The sequence below is a fragment of the Antechinus flavipes genome, chromosome 4, assembly GCF_016432865.1.
Source record: "Antechinus flavipes isolate AdamAnt ecotype Samford, QLD, Australia chromosome 4, AdamAnt_v2, whole genome shotgun sequence".
NCBI lineage: Eukaryota > Metazoa > Chordata > Mammalia > Dasyuromorphia > Dasyuridae > Antechinus > Antechinus flavipes.
Genome location: NC_067401.1, coordinates 303,352,925 through 303,380,558, shown reverse-complemented (window position 1 = coordinate 303,380,558; position 27,634 = coordinate 303,352,925). Strand labels below are relative to the sequence as shown.

General features: G+C 34.4%; 1 long non-coding RNA gene across 1 annotated transcript; it reads right to left on the bottom strand.

The window, feature by feature from the left end:
* Positions 1–2,758: 2,758 nt before the first annotated feature.
* Positions 2,759–26,051, bottom strand: LOC127562162 (uncharacterized). The gene is made up of 4 exons (XR_007953624.1): positions 25,401–26,051; positions 20,078–20,235; positions 15,470–17,545; positions 2,759–2,868 (listed from the first exon to the last, which is right to left on the bottom strand). It is a non-coding gene; the product is annotated as an uncharacterized LOC127562162 (long non-coding RNA).
* Between the last annotated feature and the right edge of the window lie 1,583 nt (positions 26,052–27,634).

The following is a 27,634-nucleotide window of genomic DNA, read 5'->3' as shown; positions in this document are numbered from 1 at the left end:
TCCAGATAATTCCTAAGGTTACTTCTAGTTCTAAATTCTATAACTCTATGTCGCAAAATATTTGAGATAAATTTTTTTTGGTTCACTAAAATTTAATCTTGGGATTCAAAGCATGTTGGCAAATTTTCAGTCTCTACTCTTCCCAGTGAAAAGACTGAGTTGTTTTCTTGAACCAGATTAGGAGGATCTTAAGAAGAAAATAGTTTTTGTTATCCTTGTGGTGTATTTTTTGGAAAGATATAATTCGCCGATTAGTTGACTTTCTCAGGGTCACATAGCTAATCAGTGTCTGAAGCTGAATTTGAATTCAGGAAGATGAGTCTTCCTGATTCCAGGCCTGCAGTTCTATCCATTGCTCCCAAAATAGTATTTTCCAAATAGCTAAAACTCCTAGTGAAAAATGTAGTGTATGTATAAGTCAGGATCAGGATCTGGGCCTCCTGACCTCAGGTCCAGCACTCTTTCTCTTTTTCACACTACTTCTCTCATGAATGTCAGAAAAATTATTATCTGATCTATAACCCATGTTCAGACTTTTTCATTTACATTCTTGGATATGTTCCAAAGAGATAATTTAGCTAAGGAAAGTAGCTGTTGGTTGTTCAAGTCACACAGCACTTGGTATTTAAGAAAAGTATCAGAATATCAGAAGCTTTTCTTTCTGGCATATGTTCATATCATCTAACAGATGTCAAAATGCAACAGGTGTGATACCTGCTCTGTGTTTCAGACATTTGAAAAGTAACTATAAATCTCTGGAAAGCCAGATCACCTTATGGAAAGGCTAGCCTTTAAGCCAGAAAAGGAAATATAAAAGTTAAAACAAGACCAAAACTAGAAAAAGAGAAACAATACAAGTAAATTAGACCATAAGTAAATTATGTATTTTGTTTTCTTTAGCTCATTCTTCATTTCTCTCTCTAGCTTTGATAATCTGTGGCACATCTATAAATGCCTATAGGTTTCATGGTAAGAGAAACTGATTTCTACTGTTAGAGTAACTATTTTTTTTTTTTAATGTGGTAAGAAAATTCATAGCCTGGAAAAATATAGATTCTTATTTTACATGAAGAAAATAAGTTGCAGGTTTTGACATTCGATTAATAGCTTATAATGAAAGAGCTCATATTTATACTAGTCCCTAAATTGCTTACTGTTGATTTTGGATAATACTTTCTGTATGACCCTGGGCATGTCATTAACTTCTATGGACAAGGAGATTGGGCCAGATGATCCCTAAGGTTACTTCGAGTTCTAAATCCTGCAACCATGTATCTCAAAATATTTGAGATAACTTTTTTAGGTTCATTAACATTTAACCTTGGGGTTCATAGCAATGTTGGCAAACGTTCAATCTCTACCTTTCCCAGTGAAAAGACTGAGTTGTTTTCTTGAACCAGGTTAGGAGGACCTTCAGAAGAAAATAGTTTTTGTTAGCCTGGTGGTATTTTGTTGGAAAGAGATATAATTAGTTGATTATCATCATCCTTATCATTGCTAAGCAGGATTCACTTGAGTCAGTACATTCCTGACATCCTTTAAAGGTTTGCCTCTCAAAGTAAAAACAAAATAAGTATCTATGTGAACAACCAAATAAATAATAGCCTGGAGATATGAACATTTCATATTACATTCAATTTGCCTTATAAGTCATTTTTTATAAGAAACATCAGAAAATAAGACATTCTAGTGGGGGCGAGGCTATGTCCTCCTCCCCAAAAACCAGTATTTCTTCATAATTTAATTTCATTGCTTGAGGCTAAAACAGCAAGACATTCTGCAGGAGAGAGAAAAGGATGAGTGTGATAGGTAAATCAAATCACCACCTCCCCTTACACTTCCATGAAAAAGGCCCCAGACGTTCAGCCCGAGAGTCTTGGAAAAATGCAGTTCCCCCAACCTCACTGAACTTAGTTTGAACCCAGCCCCTGCAGCCATTATCCAGGGGAACAAATCCTATGAAGAAGATAGAGTGTGAAGTCTGGAGTCAGGAAGTCTCATCTTTTTGAAATCAAATCCAGCCTCAGGCACTTACTAGTTGTGTGATCCTGGGCAAGTTAGCCTAGACCTAGCTGAAGCAGCAAAGCTTTTTGAAGCAGATACAAGAGGCAGGATATGACAGATCTGTCAAGTCTACCACCCTTTGACCATTATTTTTTCAGGGAAAACAGACCCTGAACTAGAGAGCCCTGTGAATAGCAGTGCTTCCCAGATCACTGGGCTTACTTCCAATCCAGACTAAATCACCTGGCAATTTCTTTTGCCAGTGTTGTAGATACTGAAGACCCAGGGGGAAAAAGTCCTCATAGCAAAAGTGTTTGACGCTGTCAGATGGTTCATCATAGAAATGAATATGATTCTACTGGTAGAAGTGATGATGAAGAATATAGTCCTCTTTCACTGTATCCTAAGAACCATAAGCCCCTTCCATTTAGTTTGCAGTTTAAACCTCCTAAATTTATTTTTTCCCTTATAAAACTGTAACTTGAAAGCAGGGACAACCTTGCTACATCTCTCCCCCCCCTCCCAATTATTCTATTTTTAGATTTTTCTATTTCTATCTAATATTTTTTATCTTTTCTAATTTTGATTTTAAAAATATCTATCACTGGGGGCGGAGCCAAGATGGCGGAGCAGGCACACACGACTCTCTAAGCTCCTTTCCTTCCCCTCATAACCAACTATTTAATCCAGCCTCAAAAATAGCTCTTCACTGCTTAAATTTATGAAGATGAGAAGCACTACAACTTACCAGCCGATCAGGAAGCTCGCCAGGAAAGGTTTATCCTGAGGGGCCAGGAACAGATTAGCACAGGCAGCGAGAGGCTAGCGTCCTGAGCAGACCAGGGGCGGGGGTGATCTCTGTGGCTAGAGAAGTTATAGAGATGATTCTGCTATAGGCTAACTGCTCTGCCTTGACTACAAAGCAGTAAACTGGCAGAGAAATTAATGCCTGAAACAAAGGGTCCTCTAAAAAACACCAGAACCTAATGAGATCTGGCTGTAACCCCTCAAACCCGGAAGTGACTCAGGCAGACTTTACCGCAGCCCGTCAGCCACATCCGGCAGTTCGGGGCTTTTGCTGGGGCAGTTACAAATCTGCACGGCACTGGGCAAAGCCTGGGCAGCCTCTGATCGGCAGAGTGGGGGGCTCAGCCTGGGGCAATAGAACCTCCCCAGCTGACTGTGCTTCAGGGCAGACACTTCCAGTCCCTGCAAATTCATTCACTGCTCAGCTGCTAATACCCACAGCCCCAGGGCAGGATTTGGCTTGGGGCAGTGAAACTCTCACTACTAAGTGTCTAGCCCTAGGGCAGTTGTTATCTCACACAGCAGGGGTTCTTTGCAGGACACTTTTCCAGCCCGGCCCTGCGGGCCTGAGTTACTTTCAGGTGGGGAACTCTTTCCCAGAGCATTCCAGTACCTCGCTGCTTTTTGTAGCCGGCTGGCAGGACAGCTACCCAAACATATACCTTTCACTGCTCTGCAGAGGAAGCTGGTAACCGCCTGGCCCTGAAGGCAGACCTTACAGTCTTTAACAAAATGAGTGAAAAAATCAAAAGAACGATTGATAGTTTCTACACAGAAAAAGAACAGCTTTTCAACCCTGAAGAGACTAAGAGCAGACAGTCTCCAGACAATTATTGGTCTCCAGTACAAAAGGCTCTCCTAGAAGAGACTATTAAAAACCTTAAAAGAGAACTAGAAGAGAAATGGGGAAAGGAAAGAGAAGCTATGCAAGAGAGCAACAACTTCCTAAAATGTGAATTGGAAAAGATAATAAACTCCCAAGAAGTGCAGGGAAACAGAATTTGCGAATTGGAAAAAGAAAATAACTCACTAAAAAAAAAAAAATTAGTGAAATGGAAAAAAATTCCATAGAGCAAAACAACTCAATTGGACATATACAAAAAGAAGTAAAAAAAGCTAATGAAGAAAATAACTCACTAAAAATCAGAACTGAACAAATAGAAATGACTGATTCATTGAGACATCAAGAATCAGTCCAGCAAAACCAAAAAAATGAAAGATTGGAAAAAAATGTCAAATATTTACTTGGAAAAACAACAGACCTGGAAAATAGATCTAGGAGAGATAACCTGAGGATCATTGGACTACCAGAAAATTATGATGAAAAAAAGAGCCTAGATACTATTTTACAGGAAATCATCAAAGAGAACTGCCCAGAAGTAATAGAACCGGAAGGGAAAATAGGCATTGAAAGAATTCATTGAACACCTTCTGAAAAAGACCCTAAAATAAAGACTCCGAGGAATATTGTAGCCAAACTTCAGAATTTTCTGACTAAAGAAAAATTTTTACAAGCAGCCAGGAAAAAACAGTTCAAATACTGAGGTGCCACAATAAGGGTCACGCAAGATATGGCTGCCTCAACATTAAAGGATCGAAGGGCCTGGAATCAGATATTCTGAAAGGCAAAAGAACTTGGAATGCAGCCAAGAATAAACTACCCAGCTAAGCTGAGTATTTTTTCCCACGGAAGAAGATGGACATTTAGTGAAATAGAGGAATTCCATCTGTTTCTAAGGAAAAAACCAAACTTAAACAAAAAATTTGATCTCCAACAACAGGAATCAAGAGAAGTAGAAAAAGGAGAAACTAGACAACATAGTAAAGTAAGAGAATACAGTTCAACCCAACTCCTCCTACAACTACTTCAACAAAGATGAGAAATTGAAGGATGCACTGCAAGAATCAAGTGTTTCATTCAAATCCTCTATCTTCAGAGTCGATGTTCTTTTCAGTTGCCATTGTGCTTCCCATGGTCAGGCACACTGTAACATGCCCTTGACTCCTGTGCCTCCAAATCCTGTATTCGGAGTGACCAAATAAATGTCTCCTCCCCAACCCACTCACAAAAAAAAAAAAAAAAAAAAAAAAAAAAAAGAGATAGAGCACAGGACCTGGAGTCAAGGAGAACTGAATTCAAATCTAGCCTCACATCCTGCCTAGCCCTGGACAAGTCATTTTACCTTTGCCAAAGTGGATCCACTGGATCCACTATGGAAGATCTCTGCCAAGAAAAGGCCAAATGGGGACAACAAGGGCTGGACAAGGCTGTCACAACTGAGCAACAACCAGAGAGAAGTTTTCCTGATGCCAGGACCAGCCTTCTAGCCACTGTGCCACCCAAAATGTGCCACCCAAAATGCCTTTATTAATATGCCTATTAGCAACCTTTGTGTTATATATGTTTATTTTAATATGTGCCTATTAACACTTTTATGTTATATATTATGTGTTAATTTTAATATGTGCCTATTAACAATCTTTGTGTTATATGTTATATATTAATTTTAATGTGTGCTTATTAACAATTTTGTATTATCTTAATTTTTAACATATGCCTATTAAAATTTTTTGTTTTATTAAAAAAAATAAAAATAAAAATATCTATCACTAAGCTTATTGCTTTGTACATAATGTCCTTAATAAATACTTTTTGATTCACTCATCCATTCATTCTTAAAGTCTAGTGGTTTATTTTAGAATCACAATATTATGGAATCCTAATGTTGGAAGAGAATTCAGAGGTCATCTAGAACAACTTATACTTCAAGCAATATCTATATTTTATTCAGAAAGTGATTATCTAGTTTTTGCTTTTAAGACTTACAGAGATGGTAAACTCATGTCTTCATGGGTCAGCTGTCTCTATTTCTGAACTGTCCTAATTGTTAGGAAGCCCTTCCTTATATTGAGTTGAAATCTGCTTCCCTGTACCTACATTTTACTAGTCCATGTCTGCACAAAGAGACAGATAGAAGCTTATAGGCACTAGTGAAGGGGTTCAGATAAAAAAAAAAATTGAGCCTGGGAGCTCAATTTATGGAAGCCTTCCACTTCTTGAACTAGGGTAAGCTAAGAAAGTCTAGAACCTGAAGTTATAAAATAGGGACTTGTATCTAGTTGTCTCTGTTCTGCTGTTTGGGATCAAACAAAATAAATCTATTTCCTTTCCACAACTCTCTAAATATTTGAAGGAAATGGCTAAAATTATGGCCTGCAGAGCTTTCATTAATAAATGTATATGTTTAGAAAATGAATGACAGTCATGATATAAATCCAATAACCATTCAAATATCTTTCCTCTGTCTCACCTTTTTTTTTACACATACATTGAACTTCTAAAATCGTTTTCTAGTACTTTATCCTGTGTCCATTGCTGTTTGTCTTATTTCTATTACTATTCAGGTATTTTTCAGTTATGTCTGATTCTTCATGACTCCATTTGGGGTTTTCTTAGCAAAGATAGTGAAGTGGTTTGCCATTTCCTTCTCTAACCCATTTTACAGATAGTGAAACAAAGGAAACAATGTTAAATAGATTTGCTCAGAGTCACATAGCTAGTTAAGTGTATGAGATTAGATTTGAATTCAAGAAGATGAATCTCCTTGACTCCAGGCTTGATGTTCTATGTACTGAGCAATGAAATTTCCATTTATTCATTAAATATCATAATAGAGAAGTTTGGTTTTCCCTCTCATTACTTTTATCTTCCTTTTTGCCTTTGGAATAGCCCATCTTATCGTGTGTTGATGTTTTGGTTTTATTAACCATGAAATGATCAGTGATAGGGTGCTATCTGCTCATGCAGAGGCAAAAAGTGGATTAGAAGAAAAAAGAATCTGAGGAAATGAAGGTGATGTGGGAAAGATTCCTTTCTAGATTCCCACCCTCTCCTAGATAATAATGTAAATGGCCCTTTAACTCATAAATCCTGGTCCCTTTGAATTCCAATAGAAGATCTGACCTGTTCCCAGCCCCACCTGGATATGAGCCAACTTTGGGGCTACACCTGAAAGCCCCTAGAGCTAAGTCTCCTATTATAAAAAGGTCACGCTGGGAATCCCTCTTTGCAGAGATTCCAAACATGGCTACCATGTGAGGACCCTCTGTCCACTGGACCTCTGTCCAGTGCCCTCCTTATCTCTACCTTCGCCTATACTTTAACTTTGCTTACCCAATAATAAACCTCTTTTATCAAACTAGCTCTCTGGGCCAATAAATGCTTTTATTGGGAACTCGCGCCGCTACTAGACCCCCTTGCGCCGAATTTGTACCCCAAGCCTGCCACTAGACCTTAACCCTAATTTCATTTAGGTACCCCAAAGCTAGACCTCAACAAAGAGAAAACAAAGTGCTGATTAAAGCATGTTTATGCCTGATCCTGGCTTTCAGAATTTATCATTATTTAGGTGGAAGACTTAACCCAGGTATGGAAGAATGTCTGGACCCTGGATCATTTAACTTTTACTTTGTCATGACAACTTTATCTGATAGTGAAGATAGAGAATATTTCAATTTTAAAATGCTCCACAAAAAATGCCAAATAACTGATAAATTTAAAACTTGTTTTTATGAGAAAACACATGGGAAGCTTCAGGGAGTACCTTTCAGTAGAAGGGAGTGAACTTGAAGGCAAAGATACTCATTTCATATCATTTTATCACTGTAGTTTGAAAGTTGAAAAATAGCCTTTCCCTTCTCTAGCCTGTTTCTTCATTGTTGCTCAGTTACTTTTCATCAAGTCCTAGATGCATCAAATGTGTGTGTTATTACAAGGAGCCCACGTATCCAAACAAACCAAACCAAACACACAAAAACCCTCAACATAGCCTTCTCGTTTGTTTCTAAATGCTAGCAGAATTTTGAAGAGGAGGAGCAGAATAATATTTTTTGACTTGTCCTCTCAATATGGAAAGAAAATAAAAAATGCCTCCTCTTCCTTTCCCTGAAAAGTCACCACTTTGAAGTGGTATGAGTGCTGCTTCTATTCAGTTAGATGAGACAAGTAATGGGATGATTTGATTCCTTATATTTTAGGGAAAAAAAAAACTTTTAGGAACTTAACTGATTTGAATGGCTGCTAGCTACTTTGGGAAAAAATTAACACTAACATCCTTGCCTTGCTGTCAGAGACAATAGAGTCCATATATTATTTTTAGCTTCTAGTATGATTTAAATATCTTTTCTTTATTAGTTTTTCTCTTATCCTCACTCTTCATTTGAAAAAAAAATTAAAGTTGATTGGAATGCATTTTTATTGCAAATTTTAAAATATTTTGTATTATTGAGGAAATTTTTACACTTTGCACATATTTTAAATGCTGTATTTTCACAATAGATTCAAGATACAATATATAAGACCTATATAATGTATTCATAATAAAATTACTCCTGTGATTATAATGTAGTTTTTCATTTTAATAATGTTTAAAATTTTTATCATTTTATTTTTATTTTTATTATATTGCATTCATTCTTTTATACCATAGCTACATATATAATCTTTCCACACAACATTGTGTCCTCTAAAAATATATGAGGCAAAGTATCTGATGTGCCATATCTTTATTAAGAGAAAGGGATAATGCTCCAAGATCAGCCATCTGTAATCAATATTGACCTTTGCATTTGATCTGATGTCTGTTCTCTAGTATTACATACATATGCATTATTGCAGTCATTGTGTATTCTGTTTTCTTGGTTCTGTTTTCTAGGCTATGCATCATTTTATATAAGCCTTTTCATGTTTTCTCAATTCCTTACAATCATTATTCCTTATAGCATACTAAAATTTCATTATATCTGTATACTTAATTTGCTCATTCATTCCTCAATGATATACTCAACTTTATTCCCCAGTTTTTGTTATTATGCAAAATATTGTTGTTAAGAGTTTGATGAGTTCATTTTTTTCTCTTCTCTCCAATCACAACTAGAAAGACTGTGCTGGATATCAAACAGTTCTTTTAGCTGGACTGAGAGAGATTGGATTAGTAGCTGATAATATACCTCACTAGAAGAAGAGTTTATTGAAAAACAAACATTTTTTTTTTTTTTTTTGGAAAGACATCTGAAGAGGTATCTTTTAGAAGCATCACTCTTTGCATCATAGGTGAATGCCAGATACATGTTCATGAAAAGTATTTTAGATTATAAAGCATAAGGAGTTGTAAATTGTTTCTTTACCACATCTGTATTCTACATCTATAACTCTTGTGATTCAAGTTTGAGTCTACTCTTCCCACAGACTTGGGTGTATTTGTGGGAAAGGGTGTCTCAAGCTTTTGGGGAAATGGTTTTATGCCAATGATTCCTATACTGTCTTATTAAATACTATTGTTAAAAACTATTGGCTTAGTAAATACTATATTGTTAAAAGCTAAAAGTGTCCTGGCTAATTATCAATAGAGGTATCCTTGTAGGGATTCACGATAGATAATACTAGAAACTTAAGTCTTGAGGATCACTGTGAGAACCCTGGGAGTGATAGTAGCTTCCCTCTGAAGACATCAATCTAAGAATAAGAGTGCAAATTAGAGAAAGCTCTTGAGAAGTTACTATGATTGTTGATAGATTTTTAAAAATTGTTCATAAATTTTAATTTATTGGAGAATGGTGTTTAAAAACATTGGGTTTTTAGAAAGTCATCTCCTTAAGAGACTCAAAATAATATTATTTCAAAATATTTAATTAGTTCTGACAGTTGTAACTTGGGTCAATCATTTGACTGATTTTGGAACCACTTTCTTCATTTGTAAAATGATAGGATTGAACTTTGTGACCTTCAATATTCCTTTCAGCTTGTGCATGAATATAATTGGTAAAATAATATAGTAATATACTATATAACATATGATATATAATAATCATATAATAAATAAATAAAGAATAAATTATAGAAGACACTCATTTCCATAGAGAGGGAATTTTCACATTGTAAGTTCCTCATACAAATATATTCACAAATCCAGATGGCCCCAATATCTTAATAAGACAACCTTCTCCCCTGCTTTTCACTTTTCATTTTGCAACAAAATAATTTAAATCAGGAAAAAATTCCATTCTAATAAATGTGGTTTAAAATGAAATAATCTTTTTAAAATAAAGATTATTTGATGGTGCTTGAAAGCCAAATAACATATGAAAAAACCCATTTTCCCCAAAGTTTAATTGAACACAAATCCTTTAAGCATTGATTAAGCATTTGAGATATTAGTGTTATTCTTGTCATTCTTGTTAAGTCATTTCAGTCATATATGCCTCTTCATGATTGATCCCATTTGGGGTTTTCTTGGCAAATATACTGGAGTGGTTTGCTATTCTTTGTCCAGCTCATTTTACAAAGGAGGACATTGAGGCATAGAGTGTTAAGTAATTTTGCTAAAGATCACACAGTTATTAAATATCTAAGGCTGGATTTGAACTTCCTGACTCTTGAATTGAGGGCTTTATCTGCTATGCCACCCAGATGTCCTATTGTTATTATTATCTATAAATTAAACACTAGTATTTTAAAATATGTCTAAAATGAGAAAGGATTTCTATGAAAACTGGTAATGCAATAATGGCAATTATTTTCAAAACTTTTTTGACATATTTTCAAACTGAGTTTTTCAAATTTTATTACCCAGGAAGTAAGTTTTTCCTTTTCTTGCTTACAGTGCATTTTGAAAGATGATTGCAGATGTCTTTTCAGTGGGTTTTGGTTTGGCCTGCTGATTGATCCCTTTCTGCTCTATTTCCATTTAATGCTCAAAGAAATTCTTGTCCAATAACTTATGTAACCAATTTGTTATAAAACTCATTAAGTTTGATTCTTTCTTCCTTCTATTATTCCCCAAACATTAGAAATCTCAGTCTTTTCTCATACTGTTTCCAGACAGAATTTTTTGGGAGCATATTAAAATATTTGAGATAATGATAGCATTTCTTGAAAATTTGGATTTAAAAATTTACAGTTATCTTATAATAAATATTTCAAGATTTACCTTGTAAATGTAATTGATTGCTGTCATTTTCCCCTTTCTTTATTTTTTGTTTTCTGACCTGATTTCTGGGAGTTGTGGTTAGAGATGTTCCCATCATGTAACCTGTTTTGAGGCTTTATTCTATTGCCTTAGTTTCCAGTTTGATTGAATTGGACTTTTTTTTGGAGTGCTTTAAAATGACTTTAAAACATTGGGGGCTCGCTCAAGTTCCAGATGTGTTTAGTCAGGCATTTCCCCCATTATTTTTTAAAGGAATATGTAAAGGCATTAGAGATTGATGAGTATGCCTGTTTTTCCTCCTAGCTCTGTGTGACTGGGGGTTTGGGAGAAAAAATAATTAGACTTGGAGAAAGTACCCCAAACTGTGGTGTCTTCAAGAAAAATTTAGGTTTGGTGAGCATCAGAAGATGGAAGGAATGTAAAGAAATAGATCTGGGATCATAAATTTGGATCTAGAAGGGAACTTCAAGATCATCTATCCATTCTCCTCATTTTACAAATGAGGGAACTGAAGCCCAGAAAGATGACATAATTTGCAAAAGACAATGCTGAAACTCAGAACTTCTAACTAGAAATCCAGCCATCTGTCCACAAATAAGGGTTTTAATGAGTGGAATGGAAAAGGAAGGCAAAAGAGGGAACTAAGGAAAGCTAGTTAGTATGGCTAATGATTAACTAGGGGGAAGGGAAGCAATTGCTCATATTTCTAGTTGGTAAATGGTGTCATTTACCTCTTATCCTTTCCCATCCTTAGCTGATACTTGTTATCCAGAATCAAGCAGATCCCTAGAACTAGCACATGAAAGGATGGGAAATAATTCACTTTACCTATGTCTTGGAAAGAAAGGACCTAGGAGAGAAGAGATTGACTGCTGTGGGACTATAAAGAATGGGCAGGAGAGTAAGGCAAGAATCCAACACAGGATTGAGAAATGCCTATGTAGACATCTGGGGTGAAGCTCTGGTAATTCAGTCAGAATTGGCTCTAGTACATGGACCTAGTACATTCCTAGTATATGGATCTCAGTATCAATCTTGTCCCTAAAAGACCAATTCTTCTGGGTATTTATAATCATGATGTCTCAATCAAATGGTTGACACTTTTATTAATGTTATCTCACATTTCTTATTTCATGTATGTATCTTTTTCCTTCTACTCACATAGAAAGTTCTTAAAAGAATAATTGTTTTCAGCCTTAGGCAATCTGGTGGAGAAGTGAATAGAATGTTGGACTTGGACTCAGGAAGACTGAGTTCAAATTATTCTTCAGATACTAGAATGGTGACCTTGGGCTTTTTACCTCAGTTTCCTCATCTGTAATCTAAGCACAATAAATAATATCTGACTCTACAGTTGTTATGAAGATCAATGAAATATACATAAATATTTTGGAAATCTTAAAGTACTATATAAATACTAGCTATCATCATCATCATTATTATTTTTAATCATCATATTCCCCATAGAGAATCTAGCAGAGTGCTAGATAAGGGGGGTGGGGTTTACCTCAGTAAATATTTTCTGAAAATTTGATTGAAATTAGTCAAATAAACTTAGGCAGTGTTCTGCCTGCTGCTCCAGCATGTGGCTGTTATTTTTCTTTCTTCCTGTCTGAAGGCCAAAGGTTACCATTTGTTTCTGAATGTGAGCTGTGTGACTTAATTCAAAGCTATGTGTTGTGAGCTGGCTAAAGCATTCTTAAAGACAGTTTCATCCTGTCAAGCAGTTTAACAAAAAATGCACATTACTGCCATGGAGAGCCTCAGGGAGGATCAGTCACTCCCAATTAGCATGAAGAGAGCCTAGTTTTTCCAATCTGAAGGACTGAAAAGGGTTTTTGCTTGCTTTCTGTCAAAATGAGCCTAGCTAGATGGACTCAATAAATAAAGACATATTTTCACTTATTATCACTGACTGGTCACACTTACTGATAACAGGTAGATTAATAAGTTAGAAAGAAGGAAGATGTTGAGTTTCAATCTCCAGGGTTGCAAGTTATTGAATCAAATATGATAACAATGGCTTTCTTTTTGCTAACATTATAGTATTATGGACCTAGTCAGAACTTCAATCACACTTTGAGTTCTGGGTCCACTATCTAACCTTGACTCCAGTCTCATATGAGAACTATATCAGAACTGTCATTCAGATAGACACAATAACTGAGACTCTTCCATGATAGCTTCCTAGATACAGTGACACTGGCCTCTTTGCTATTTAAAAGTCAAGACACTTAAGCCATCTTTTGGTTTCAGGCCCCATTCCTGGAACACTTACCTACTCACCTCCTTGGTATCCTTTAAGTACCAACTAAGATCTCATCTTTTATTAAAAACCTTTCTCAACCTCTTTTAATTCTAGTTCTTCAAGTTCCTATATGATTCTAAATATAGCTTGTTTTTCATATAGGTCTTTGCCTGATGTAAGCTTCTTTAAGACAGAAACTATCTTTTGCTTCTTTTTGTATCCCAGCTCGTAGTACAGTACTGGGCATATATTAAGTGCTTAATAAATGTTTATGGATTGATTGCTCCCTGTATGTGTAAGGAGGCAGCACTTTTAAGGGTAGGAAGATTATGACTCAGAATTTTAAACAATAATAAGGAAAAAGCACAGTCAGGGTGTGTCCTACCTCCCTCTATTCTTCCCATCCTCCCACAGTTCAAGTCTCAATTTCCTCAAGTCCCGAGAATTCCCAAACCCAGATCACAAAGGCTTTAGATCAGTCACCTTAAGGCTAATTTATGCTTAATACTTTTTTCTTCTCATGTTTTGCCATACATATCTAAGAACACAGATTATCTACTGTCATGTTCTTTTTTTTACCAGTGTCAGGAAAACACCTTTATACTCTTTAATAACTCTCTAAGGAACAGTTATAGACAACTTAAGTCCCCTTTGCCTTCCATAATGGCTGTCACCAATAGTCCAAGATATAATAGAAGAGGTTCAAGACTAATCCTAAAAGATAATACTTTGATGCTTAACCCAAAGATCTTTGATGATTAAAATAAACAAACAAAAACAAAAACCAGGCAAGATTCAGTAAAAAGTTGTAAATATTAAATTGATATTAATATTTTAGATTAAATTTTCTTATGAATTTTAGGTTTCATTCCTTAAGAACTATATTTTTCTCATTTCTTGTTAAAAAAGTGCATTTCTTAGAAACATAGTTCAACAACTTAATGGATGTGGGATCTAATTGATGGGGGGTATTTTTTGAATAATACAAATTGGAAATCAACCACAGAATTCTCATCTGGGTTCTCCATATATCTCCCAAATGCCCAGTGTGCTGGAGACTACCTAAAAATCTTTTTGTTAACTATCAGGTACCAATGCAGTCCTTGGATTTACTAGATATTTGACCATGGCAAAACATACCTTGTAAGCATAGATTAATACAATGTGTTAATCAGGAATCTCAGTGGAATCGAAAAAGAAAAGAAAACAAACGAAATGTAGAATGTATCTCCTCTTTGTGTTTGAAATTGTTGCTGTTTGCTTCATCTTATTGTAGACAATGTATTTGTAGAATGTCAGATCTATTTGTGTCCTTTAATTGTATATAATAAAACTTAACACTGAGAAGAAATAACTTAGGTCATTGGAAATAATAGTGGTATTTTCTTGAACATTAAATTTCAATAGCTGTCCTGTTTATACAAACAAGCTGACATGTTTAGAAAAGAAGCTACATTTATCTTCACATGCAGTCCAAATTAGCTGCCAGTATTCTGCAACATAGGAAAGCTTTGAGGTGCTTCATGAGTGTTCCCACATTAGTTTGACATGCTCATAACTCTCCACCTTCTGATATTCTTATAAGAATTCAGAGAAAAGATTGAGCTTTAACTTGATTAGTGACCTTAATTTTAAAACTTAGAACTTGGAAATGTTTTGACTTATGACTCATAACTAGGACTTAACTAGTTTTACCTACATGCTTCCTTTTGATCATATTTTGAGAGCATCATGCTATTATCTTGTATAGCAGTTTGTACCCCAACATCTTGATCACACATTATGACAGAATAAAAATTTAATTTTGCCCAATTAGAACTCTGATTTGAAACCAACATTTTATGATTTTCATATTTCACCTCTGATGATTTTAAATCTGTGTCTAAGATATGAAAACTCTGCGTTGGAAATATTTCAAACTACATTTCAACAGCAAAGGAGCAAAGGCGAATAAGCTTAAGAAAAAAAAGATTCACTTTCTATACTTGGAATGTTCACATCAGGCAGTATTTGTTTTATTTCATTCACTTTCTTAAACTATGACTGAATAGATGAATGAAGCTGTCTTCTATATTTATTTGAAAGACTTTTCAAGTGTTTTTCAAGTGTTACTGTGAAAACATTTAGATGCTTGAACCCTTAACTTTGGTTGCTTGAGTATTTTACTAAGAGTCAGCGTATAAGTTGTGCTCAGACTTGGGATGTAAGTTTTTTTCTGTTACTTAAGTGGTATGATTGTATTTTCTACTTATTAAAATAGAATTGGTGATAAATCATTTGACCCATTTTCCTAGTGCTTCAAATTGATTTGGTGCTCTATTTAATAACATACATTTGAATCATATATTTTAGTATAATCATGAAAATAAAACAGTTAGTCTGTGGGAGAAAAAAAAAAGAAGCAAATTATACCAATACTCACTTCCTTCCCTATACTGTGATGTAGCCTGCAGAGTAGAAGGAGGAACAGTCGAAACCTTTAAGTTGATGTTTTTGGTACAGATTGGCATGCTATACTGTATTGTCAGATTGTAGTATCCTAAAGGGCGGGAGAAGAAGAGAACCAAATGATTTTATTTGATGGCAGAGCAGTATGGTTTTGTGGGCCCACATTTGTGGGTATCTTTCTCTATATGTCTCCAGTTTTGATTTGTTATTTGGTATGTGTTCTGGAAAACTCTTGTGTTCTAAGCAACTGATATCCTATTTCATTTATATAAAATAGGACCTTAGAATTGGAAATAATCTTAATGATTATAACACAATTCCTTCATTTTTACAAATAAAGAAATGGGTAACAAGCAGAGAAATGATTTGGTTCATACAGTTAGTAAGTGGAAGAAGTGGGATTTGAATAAAATCCTTTTATTGCAAGGCCAATGTTCTTTCCACTATATTATCTATCTGAAAGGCTTGAGAATAGAGATAACACAAATGGTATGGGCCAAGATTATTTTGTATTATAAAGTCTGCAATAGCTATTAATGTGAAACAAATTTTGTCTCTTTAATTATCCTTTAAGCTATTCCTGTGTCTGAAATTACAGGAATATGCTAAACAGATACTGAAGAATCCTGCCTTTATAGACTAGTAATCAAGAAATGAGTTTTGTCCATAATTTCATTGGTAATTATTCATACTTACTTAAGTGATATGGGGACCAGTGAATTGTTTGATCTGTTACTAGCTTATTTATCACTTTCATCAAATGACATAGCATCTACTATCACTTTTTGTGGTTTTGACCTCTTTCTTTGTGTGTATGTATACATATATATCATGTGGGTTTGTGTGGACTATGCTATTCATATGTATAGATACATATACAGATATACAGAAAAAATACAAAACAATTTAATGTAGACAAAATATATTTCTAATATACCCCAAGGAAATTTTATATATCTCATTCTGCTTTATTCTATTGTTAGCCAAAAAGTTGCATCTAAAATTTATTATTTAAAGATTTTTGAATTTTTATAGATAATTCTAGGAGTCAAAAGCATAGAGAAGAAATATTATATTTGTGACCCAAAGCTGGCTGCTTTTGATATTATAGCAAAATCAATTTATTATAGGACCTCTATTACCTTGTCTTAAACTGACTAATTCTATGATCAGTGTTTTCATCAAGAATTGACTAAAAATTTAACTTTGATCTTTGCAAGCAGTGAAGGAATATGCTTGTTTTCCACTTTCTCCTCATTGCCTGATTAAAAATTTGTCATATTCTCAGAAGAAATAGGTTCCTTTTGTGCTCTTTCTACAGGTCCTTATAGAACCTGTTTCTCATTCATATGCTTTTGTAAGACTGAATAACTAATGAATGCCATCATTACATATTCTTGTTTTGCATTTTACTATATACAACAGTGATCAAATTGCTTGTTTATTCATCCAACAAATATTTATTAAACACCCTGACTGCAAAATTAAATAACCCTTCCATTTTTACTTTTGTGAAGCTGGATGACAATTTGATGGAGGTATTTTATAGGGAATTCCTATTTAAGTTACAATTTTGATTAAATGAACTTTGAGTATCCTCCTAATTCTGAAATTTTATTCTAAATTGTATCAATAAAAGATAGAATAATCCATGATTCAGATTTTTGATTAAACTGTTATATAAGACACTTTACTAATAAAATGTTATTTATTGGAATTATATGTTAAGTAAAAATCATTAAAATTGCCTTGTGGTAGAAATTTAGAAATAACAAAACGACATTATTTTGTCAGAGAAATACAAAATAATTCCTGTCTTCAAGAAAATCCTCTGGTATTCCTCAAAACCAAAGTATTTAACTTTATGACTTCATAAGACTGACTATTATTTTCAGCTCTTCCTTGCCTTCCATGGTTCCTTTCTCTTTTAACTATACCAGATTGCTGTGGTGTTTGCTGGATATCATTAATTGATCTTTTTTTTTTTTTTTTTTTTTTTTTTAAACTCATCTTCATTCTCTTAGATGATCAGGAGAACAGGAAAACTGATCTATGTAAGAAACAAAGAGACAAATATTAAAAACAATACTCACTTTTTTTTTTCTGCTCTGAGATGACTTGCAGAATATTTTGTTATAGGTGGTTCATTATACTGTATTGTTGGATTGAAGTGCCCCGGAAGCAATACAAAAAGAAATGCTTTTTGCCACATGTGTTCTCAGTCACAAAGTTCAATAGATTCAAATAATAACATTTGGGATGTATATGATAGTACTTTAAGGTTGTCAAAATATTTGAAATATTTTCTTATTTAATCTTCATAACCATAAGACTTTGGTGCTATTATAGTTCCTGTTTTAGTATGTGTTGAAAATGATTTGAAATCAAAATGTGTCAAATCTTTTTATGATACCCCTAACACTTTATCAGTTACTACATTAAGTAGGTACATAAGTAGCCAGTGTAAGGTAACACTACATAGAAAATAAGAATTAAGAGTATAAAGGGAAACATAGAAATTACTTGCCAAAACTGCCTCCTAAATTAAATTAAGGCCATGTTCAGAAACAATGTGCTAAATTAGAAGAAACCAGCTAGGCCCCAATAAATGGCACTCACCTACACTCCAGACATGTGCAGTAAAACCAGAAAAATAGTGTACTAATAAGGGATCCCCAAAGTGCCTTATTAAAATGTGAAATGATGCATCGCTCCCTGCTTCCTGCCTGTGTGATCTCTCCCAGAGAATATGCAAAGAATTGGACTTGTTTTCCCTGACTCAACCAGGTTCCCCTTTGTGTGTGTTTTTTTTTTCCTTGAGGCATAAAGCAGGTACACAGGCTGGGCTTAATTTGTTTTGCTTAATACCTCCTAATGGTTATACTAGTGGTTGTGCATGGCGCCATGAATTCAAGGGTAAAAGGAAACATGTGAGTCTCCCTGACCCTTCCGATGTACAGACCTCCCCTTATGATTGAACTTACTAGAACACATAAATTTGTAGCATTTATGCTTCCACAGTTATTAAAGCTTAAAAATATACCAACATTATAGATGTCTCACTTGGCATCTTGTAGTCTTTATCTTTTTGTCAGGAGGTAAGTAGCTGGATTTAGTACTTTTTTTTTTTTTTTTTTGGAAGTATAACTATTTTCATTGATCAAAATTCTTAAAACTTTCAAAACTGTTTGACAAATTATTCTCCTGATTCTGTTCACTTCACCGGATCAGTTCGTGTAAGTCTTCAGAGTTTTCTTTGAAATAATCCATTTCATAATTTTATATGGAATTCAACACAATTCAACAAAAATTTATTAAGTTCCCATTGTATCAGACATTTTATTAGACTGGTGAAATTAAGAATTATGTCTTCAACAGGTTTATAATCTCATAATGTTAATTGTTTTTATTATAAAAATTTATTATCAAATCCCAGAAAAATGGAGTCTCCTAAATGAATATTTAATCACTGAAAAGAGTTTGACTTAACTGTTCACAAGAGAAAAACCAAGTTGATAAAGATTGCTTCTTGTCCAGAATATGATAATCAAGTTCAAATATTCAGCTCATGGAGCTGATCCATCTTGGACAGATCTTGTGGATTGACAATGAGCTGGGCCCAGGATTAAATAGATGGAGGATTTCAAATCAATTACATTTGGCAATCTGAATAATGTTTTTAATGAACCGCAATTTTTTCCCTAATACAAAACCCCATCTTTTAAACATCACTATTCTGTAGATTTATGGTTCTAAATGATGGATTATCATAGTCTCTAAAGATTTGGTGTTGTAGGTCATATTAAAGGTGATTGAGAGTCACAATTGGGGATGAGTACAAGGCAGTATGTTTCCCATGAAGAACTGTACAAATGCTGCAAAAAATAATTCATAATGACTGGAAAATGAATTTGACTATTCCTGTAATCGGGGTGAGAGATAATTAGTGGTTAGCATGAATGCTCCATTGGTATACATGCAATGGCAAGGTAGGTGAAGGAAGGCTCCAGTGTGTTGGGCAGACCTACTTTATGGGAATTACAAATCGGGTTGACTGATTCCTTCCCATGTTCTAACAGAATGAAAGGAAGCAGATATAGGAATATGCTGCTAAATGTTTAGAAACTTGCTCTCTTAGTAAACAAAAATGTAGAGAGGTCATACTTTTAAGTTCAATCTGAGTTAACGTTTTCCTCTTAGTTTTCTTAAGTCTAGACAATGAACAAAAAATAAACCAAACTCTTAAGTATCATGTTTTCTGATTTTCAAGATATAAATGCTCACACCGAAAATTTAACAATGAGAGTCAGTTATAACTGGCTCCCATACCAACAAACTGGTCATTGGATGGATTCTGATCTCCTCTCAGAGAATGTATTTATAGAACCAAATGCAATATCAAGATATGAGACATATTTACCAAGCTCCATTTTTCTTTTAAAGATATTAGGCAACTTTGCCTGATCTATTTTTCTACTGACATAGAAAATGTCTGGTATATCTGGAAGTTTATATTTTCCATTTTCATTTCAAGAAGAGGGTGGTTCCTAAAATGTTTTTCTTTTTAGAAACTGATACTCACCTAAGCTTCCAGAGTCACCTTGGAAACTTGCCATTGTTGTTCAGTCTTTTTTTAGCAATATCTGATTCTTCGTGACTGACCCCATTTGGGGTTTTCTTGCCAAATACACTGGAGTGGTTTTCCATTTCCTTCTCCAGCTCATTTTACAGATGAGGAAACTGAAAAAAGGTTAAGTGACTTGTTTGGGGACACACAGTAAGTGTCTGAACTCAGTTTTGAACTCAGTTTTGAATTTAGGAAGATGAGTTTTCCTAACTTGAAGCCTGGAACTTTATCTACTGCATGACCTATTTATCCAACTTGCCATTATATTCTGCATAGTTTTCATGTAAGACAATTGAACACTTAAGAGCAGCTGTTATAATTTCTTGCCTTTTGATGAAGCTTTCAGGCAAGTTTGCTGACAGCCAAATTGGTGCTTTGCTGATGGGGTTTTCTTTTTAAAAGGTCCAAACTTCTTATGATTGATTTTAAGCTTACTACTTTCAACAAGACTTAATATGCTAAACTTTTTTTTTTTTGCATCATCAGTCTATTTTTCCACATTGTACCATTTGTTGATAGGTTTCCTTGCTCACCTGACTAAATAGTGAAGAAATATTTAGGGTAATTCTAAATAATTAGAGAAGTAAAAATTTAAAAAGCAAACAAACCTGGCAGAGTATTTTTATTACCTCTTTTGTTTTGCCTTACAAATTTCAAGCTGAATTATCAGAAGGCCACATGTTAACATCAGTTTGGGATAAAAAGAATCACAACAGCTGTAAAAAGAGTAATACTAATATTTCAATTTCAAATTTTACAAATTACTTTTTCATCACAATGTATTTGTGATGGTACACATTATTATCTTGATTTCCCAGGTAATAATATCTAGTTTAGTATATCTATCTATGTATAGCCTTAGATGCCTCAGAGGAGCAAACTGAGAGTTGAAGAGGTTAGTTCATATGTTAAGTCTATGGTCATGTGGTAAAGTAGCATTTTCTGTGCATGGATGATCAGAAAATTAAATGGATCAAACATCAGTAATGAAAAACAAACAAGTCATGAGAAATGGAACACCAAAGAAGTACATTGACCTTCTCCCTCCATTCCCCACCAACATTACAGAAAACCTTCCAATCCATAGGGTAGAATCTATATGGAATATTTCTGAGACAACATTGACCATGATTAGGATTAGAAGACTTGGAAGAATTTTAATGGTAGGAAAATGAAATCTCAACTTTACTAACATACCAGATAAAGATGATCTCAATATGTTTTTCAATAGGTGTCATTATTTTAGTTTCTGTACTTTTCACATTTGTGTTTCAAATAGATTTATTTCAACATTTTTTGAATGTAGTTTATTGGCTCCTTCACAGATATGTGCATTTTTTTGCTTATGAAATATATGTGCATACCATACATATGTTTATATTATTGAGGGTTGTAAAAAAGACCATAATTTGTGTATATTTGTATGTATGTAAGCCCAGGAACCCTAGAATATGGTTTTTAATGGATGATTATTCTATCTTTGTGATCTTGGGCAAATCACTTAATCTGGACTCAGTATTAACTCATCTATCAGAAGAGGTAATTGGATAAGATGGCCTCCAAAGTCCCTTTTAGCTTTAAATATATGATCTTATAAATTTAACTGTTGCAAGAATGAGGTAATTTTTTGTGAATGGGTGGGGCTAATATCCCTCAAGGAAGGTCCTATGAAGAAATGGGAACTGGGTTAGTGTCAGTATTTATCCCTTTCTCACACTCTACATCCTAGCCAAACTAGTATTTTTTGGTATCAAATATTTTGTTTTGTCTCTATGCCTTTCCATTGGTCATCAGAGAGGTTTGGAATTCATCTCCTCCTCAACTCTGCAGAATTTGAGAATGGTAAGGACCCCACTACACATAGAGCCTATGCATGCATGAAGAAAATCTCCACTAGAAAATGCCTGATAATTGGTTATCCAACTTCTGATTGAAGACCCCTAAGGAGAGAGAACACTAACCTCTCTCAAGGCACTCCATTTCGTAATTAATTCTAATGAATAAGAACTGCTTCCTGACATCAATTTTAAGTTTTCCTCTTTATAAAGTCTATCTATTGCACCTATTTCTTCCCTTTCATGCTAAACAAAAGTCAAAATTATCTTCTCTATGACAGCTCTTTGAAGACAACTACTATCATATCTCTCCTTCTCTTCTCTGGGCTAAACATACCCAGCTCCTTCAAATGATCTTTAAATGATAAATAGGTCTCAGGGAGCTAGAATCTATAGGAAAGTAACAGATGAAGTAACTAGAAGGCATGAGTAGGTGGTAGGCAAAATGATGGTCTAAAATCAGGAAGATTTGAGATCAAATCCTACCTCAGTTCTTTACTAGCTATACCTTTAGATGCATAAGCCATTTATCCTCTACCTGTCTTAGGTCTTCATCTGTAAAATGGGAATTATAATAACACCTACCTTTGAAGGTTATTGTGAAGATCAAATGAAATGATATTGGTGAAGCACTTTGCAAATATTATAACAAATGCTGACAATTATTAAAATTAGAGATACTATATAGGATTTATTTATTTTTCTATGTTCTGTTAGAATATAAAGTCTTTGCAAGGATTGTTTTGGGTTTGTTTTTGTATGTTCTAGCACTGCCATGTGGGGTATAAAGAATGGAGTACTGCAATGGTTATATTGCGTTTCATTTTCTGCCATGCTATGAATAGCAGTTGACTTTGAGTCGGATTCCAGGATCACTACATCTGAAACAGAGAGCAGAAAATTGTCACCAATTTTTTGACATTCCTCATTTGTTATTGGCAATATCTAAAGGTAAAGAGATGAGTGCAGAAAGCTGTGTAGGTTTTTCTTACAGGTTGATTGAGATGGTGGGTAGAAAAATAACATTCCTTACAAGAAGCAAAGGCTACTTAAAGACTCCATCTCTGCCCCAATTATTAAAGGAATCACTTGATAGTCTTCCAAAATGGAAATTATATTGTCTTATTAAGAAAAAGGGTGCATAAAGATGAATGGGAATTCTTTGTATTTCAACATATGGCTTCTCATTGGATCCCTTTGCTTCCTTATCTGTAATAGGATGCAAGGAACATCTCATATTGAATACTCCTTGAGAGAAGAGATTTTTTTCTTTTCCCTATTTCTTTCCCTAGTGCTTGGCATAATGCCTGGGTACATGTTAGGTGCTTAATAAATGCTTATTGAATTGAATTAAAGAACAGTGAGGTGCCCTTCCATTTCATGGAACCTGTAGCCCTGCTTGTCCTAGAACAGAGGTTCTTAACTTATGGTCCATAGTATATAGATAGATACATTTGAGGGATCCATGTATTTGGATGAAAAAAAATTACATCTTTACTTTCACTAACTTCTAATCAAAATTTAATATTTTCTTCAATTATTTTCAAACAGTATTCTGAAGAGTCTATAGGTTTCACTAGTTTGCCAAAGGGGTTCATGATACAAGTTTGAGAATTATGTTTTCCACATGTGTTGTAATATGGCTGCTTGTCCCAGAATGACCCCATAATTGTCAATGCATTCCAATTCCATTGTCTAATAGGAACCCAGGCTCTCTCTGTCTGGAGGTTATTTTCACTAGGAGTATGGATGAGAGAAAACATCTTGGCTAAACCATACTTAGCAGTAAGTATTTTACTCCACCTGCATTATGGTTGGCTTGTATACCTTCAAAGTAAGACTAGAGCTTGGGGTGACTTGTTCCAAGAAGGACATAACCCACTTTCCAGGATCTCTGGGAACATACTCCTTTCTCACGACTGCCTGCTGCTGGAATGCTGTTAAGTACAGTATATGGCTTTGTGTTATATACTGTCAGAATTTCCTTTGTTAGAGAGGAAGCAGTGTGATAGAGCAGAAAGAGTGTGTTGATCTTGAAGTCAGAGGATCTGGATTTACCTACTATCTTTGATGACACTCTCTGTGTTACCTTAAGCAAGTCATTTACCTCCCTGATAAAGTTTTTTAATCAGTAAAATGAAGGAAATGGACAATGGCAATCCCTTTCAGTTTGGGATTTATGGGTCCGTGAGCCGATAATGTTAAATTCCTATCACATTACCCCACTTAAAGATAATGAAGGAAAGAAGATACATGAAAGTAATAGGATGATTAGAAGAGATAATGAAGGAAAAGACTCTCCTCTTTATAAGCCAGAAAAGGGATTGTTTCAATACTGCAAACAGAAGCTCAAAAATATAAAGTCGTGTGTAAATTTCAGGATATTTGAGTTATAGCTGACAATTCCAGATGCTGTACAATGGTAGTGCATATATAAATCATAATGAAGAGTTCTACAAATAATAGCTAATGACAAACTGGTGATCATATCAGAGATAGCCACATTTTATGATGGGTCTGTTAAAATAGCTACACAGACATTAATTTAAGCTCCAGAGGTACACTTCACTTCACATGGGTACATAACTACTTACAGCACTGCAATTTTTCATAATGCTTGTGTATTTTACATGATATCAAAAGGATGGATTTTTATGTAAACCAATGTGGCTACATTGCAGCCAGCACACATAACATAACTCAAACTGGCTTCCCATGAAACTATTCATTCAGGGAACAAGTAATGAGTATATTTGAAAACATTGGACATATTGTTTGGCAAGGAAAGATAAGGGATAAATCTTTTAACACACCTTGGGGTTTCATACATTTCTCTCTCAGTATTCATTTTTCAACTGGGCTTGGTTTTCCTTGCCAGTTGTAATCAAAGATAATTGGAGAAATGATCTCAGAACCACAGAATTTGAGGGTTGGAATGGACATTAAAGAGCCTCAAATTCAAGAGCACTTAATCTAAAATTCATGGGTCATTTTTTGGGGCACAGTTTATCAAGTTGAATGGGAAAAATTACATATTATTTCAATATAATTTGTTTCCTTTGTTATCCTATATATTTTATTTTATGCATTTAAAAACATTAGTCTGAGAAGGGATCCATAGGCTTTACTTAAGTGACAAAGGGTTCTATGACAGGAAAACAAAACAAAGCAAAACATTCAGAACTCTTGTCCTAATTCAACTGAATTAAAATAGAATGAGATCAGAGATTTTGAGTTGGAAAAGACCACTTAAGTCATTTAATCCAAATCCTAGCATTTTGTTGTTAATAAGTTTTATTGATGCTTTCTGTATTTACATCATACTCATTTCTATTCCATTCCCTCCCATCCCATTGACAAAGAAAAATAATTAAATAAAATATCTAATAAAATTACTGTCCTTGCCAATGTATTTGATTTTTTTCCCCTTTGAAGTCACTCACCTCTTTTCTGAGAGAGAAGTACACTTCATAATCTGCAATTTGGGACCTTCATTGTTCTTTCCATGATTCAGAGTTGGACTTTGAGTGATGTTTTCATTTGTATGGTGTTAGTTTAGCCAAGTGCATATATTATCCTCTTGGTTTTGCTTTTTTTTTTTTTTTTATTCTGTATAACTATATACAAATCTTCCTCCTTTTCTCCCAATTCTTTATATTCCTCATTTTTTTTACTAATATCATCCTATTACTTTCATGTATCATAATTTTCTTTACTTGTGTCTGAACAAATGGATACCTACTTTGTTTCTAGTTGTCTGCTACTACAGAGTGCTGTTATGACTATTTCAATATATGTTGAACATTTGTTCAAAAACTTCATTTGTTTTCATTTCTGTTAATATTAGTGATTTGGAACATGTTTTCCTTTACAATTGGTAATTCTTCTTTAGAAAGCTGTTGAGACAGCTAGATAGTGCAGTGGATAGAGTACCAACCTTAAAATCAGGAGGACCTGAGTTCAAATGTGACCTAAGAAACTAAACAACCCCAATTGCTTCAGAAAAAAAAAAGAAGAAAGCTGTTTATATCATTTGAACTCTTATCTATTAAGTCCATTTTACAGAAAAAGAATCTTAGGACCAAAGAGCATAAATGATATATTCAGGTTCACATAGGTAATGTGGCAGATCTGGAGTTGAAATCAAATCTGATTCCATGTCTAGCATTCATGATGGGACAATAATGAAACTGATGACTTCTTCCCCAAATTTTGACTTTCCTAAGTTTCTATTTCTTTCTTGATAGCTGAGACAAAAACCTAAATCATCTAATACCCAATTTTGACAAAATTACATTGCTGCTATGAAGCAGATGCAATACAAAACATAAATTTAGGGACTATAAAAAACAGAATCAAATGGATTAGCCTGGGGGTGCTGAGTTGAGAAAAAATGAACCACAAATTATGCCATATCTTTAATTTTGCCAGGCAGAACTGATATAAACCAGTGATTAGGGGTCATTAGCAGACTCTGAGGGCAAGAAACCTCCTGGAGAAAAACAGCATGGTCAAATTTGTGATCTAGGACAGTAAACAGAATATCTTTCTGGGTCAACAAGATTCAATGGACAACCAAATATAAGGGTTAGGCAAGGGTCAGACTCCACCATAGAGCTTGTTTTGGTGTTGAACCAACTCGACTTTTTCTTCCTTCCATTCCCTCCTACTTATGTTTAAATAGTGAGATCAGTCTTTCATCTCCATTTCTATGCCCTTTGGTGCTAGGATATTGAAAGCTGAGGTAGCCTGAAGAAAGAGGATATGCTTTGCTTTAACATGCTCAGGCTGTAATAAAACAAGGAATCCTATTTGATATATCCTGTTTGATGAAGGAGTCTGGAGAATTAATAGTCTTGGTGGAGTTGGAGGAAATTAGACTGAATCTTAGCCCTGCCATTTAGGCAGCTATGTGGTACAATATGATCTAATCCATACCTAAAAATAATCTTTTCTAATACATACTCCATGAGTGGCCATTCAGTCTTTCTTTGCTTGAGATCTTCCACTCTGGATGAAATTGTGACTTCCCATGGCTTTGTTGCTGTTGAGCCATTTTTTTCAGTTGAGTCCAACTTTCAGTGAGACATTTTGGGTTTCTTGGCAAAGATACTAGAGTGGTTTGCAATTTTCATTTCCAGGTCTTTTTTACAGATAAACAAACTGAGGTAAATAGAGTTGTGACTTGCTAAAATTCACATAACTAATAAGTGTCTGAGGCCAGATTTGAACTCTGGAGGGGGAGTCATCCTGACTCCAGGCCCAACATACTAACCATTGAACTATCTCTCTCCTAAGGTAACCCAAGATATATCTGGATAGTTTTAAATGTTAACAAAACATATCTTAATAGTAACCCAAAATGTACCTCTTAATTCTCGTAGGTCTATTTGTGAAAAAAAAAGTAAATTCATTCTATCTTCCAACTAAGAATACTTTCAAAGATTTCAAGATGTTTATGATAGTCCCATTGAATCTTCTCTTACAGAGACAAAGATACCTAATTCATTGCTCCCTATTTGGGAAGATGATTTTTTTTTTTTAATCCAAGGGTAAGATTTATATTCATTTTATTTTTTTACATTTCCATCTTTAAAATTTTAAGTTATTCATTTTAGCCTAATATCCTAGTCTATAAGTACTTTTTTGAATCCTAAACTGTCATTTAGTGTATTGA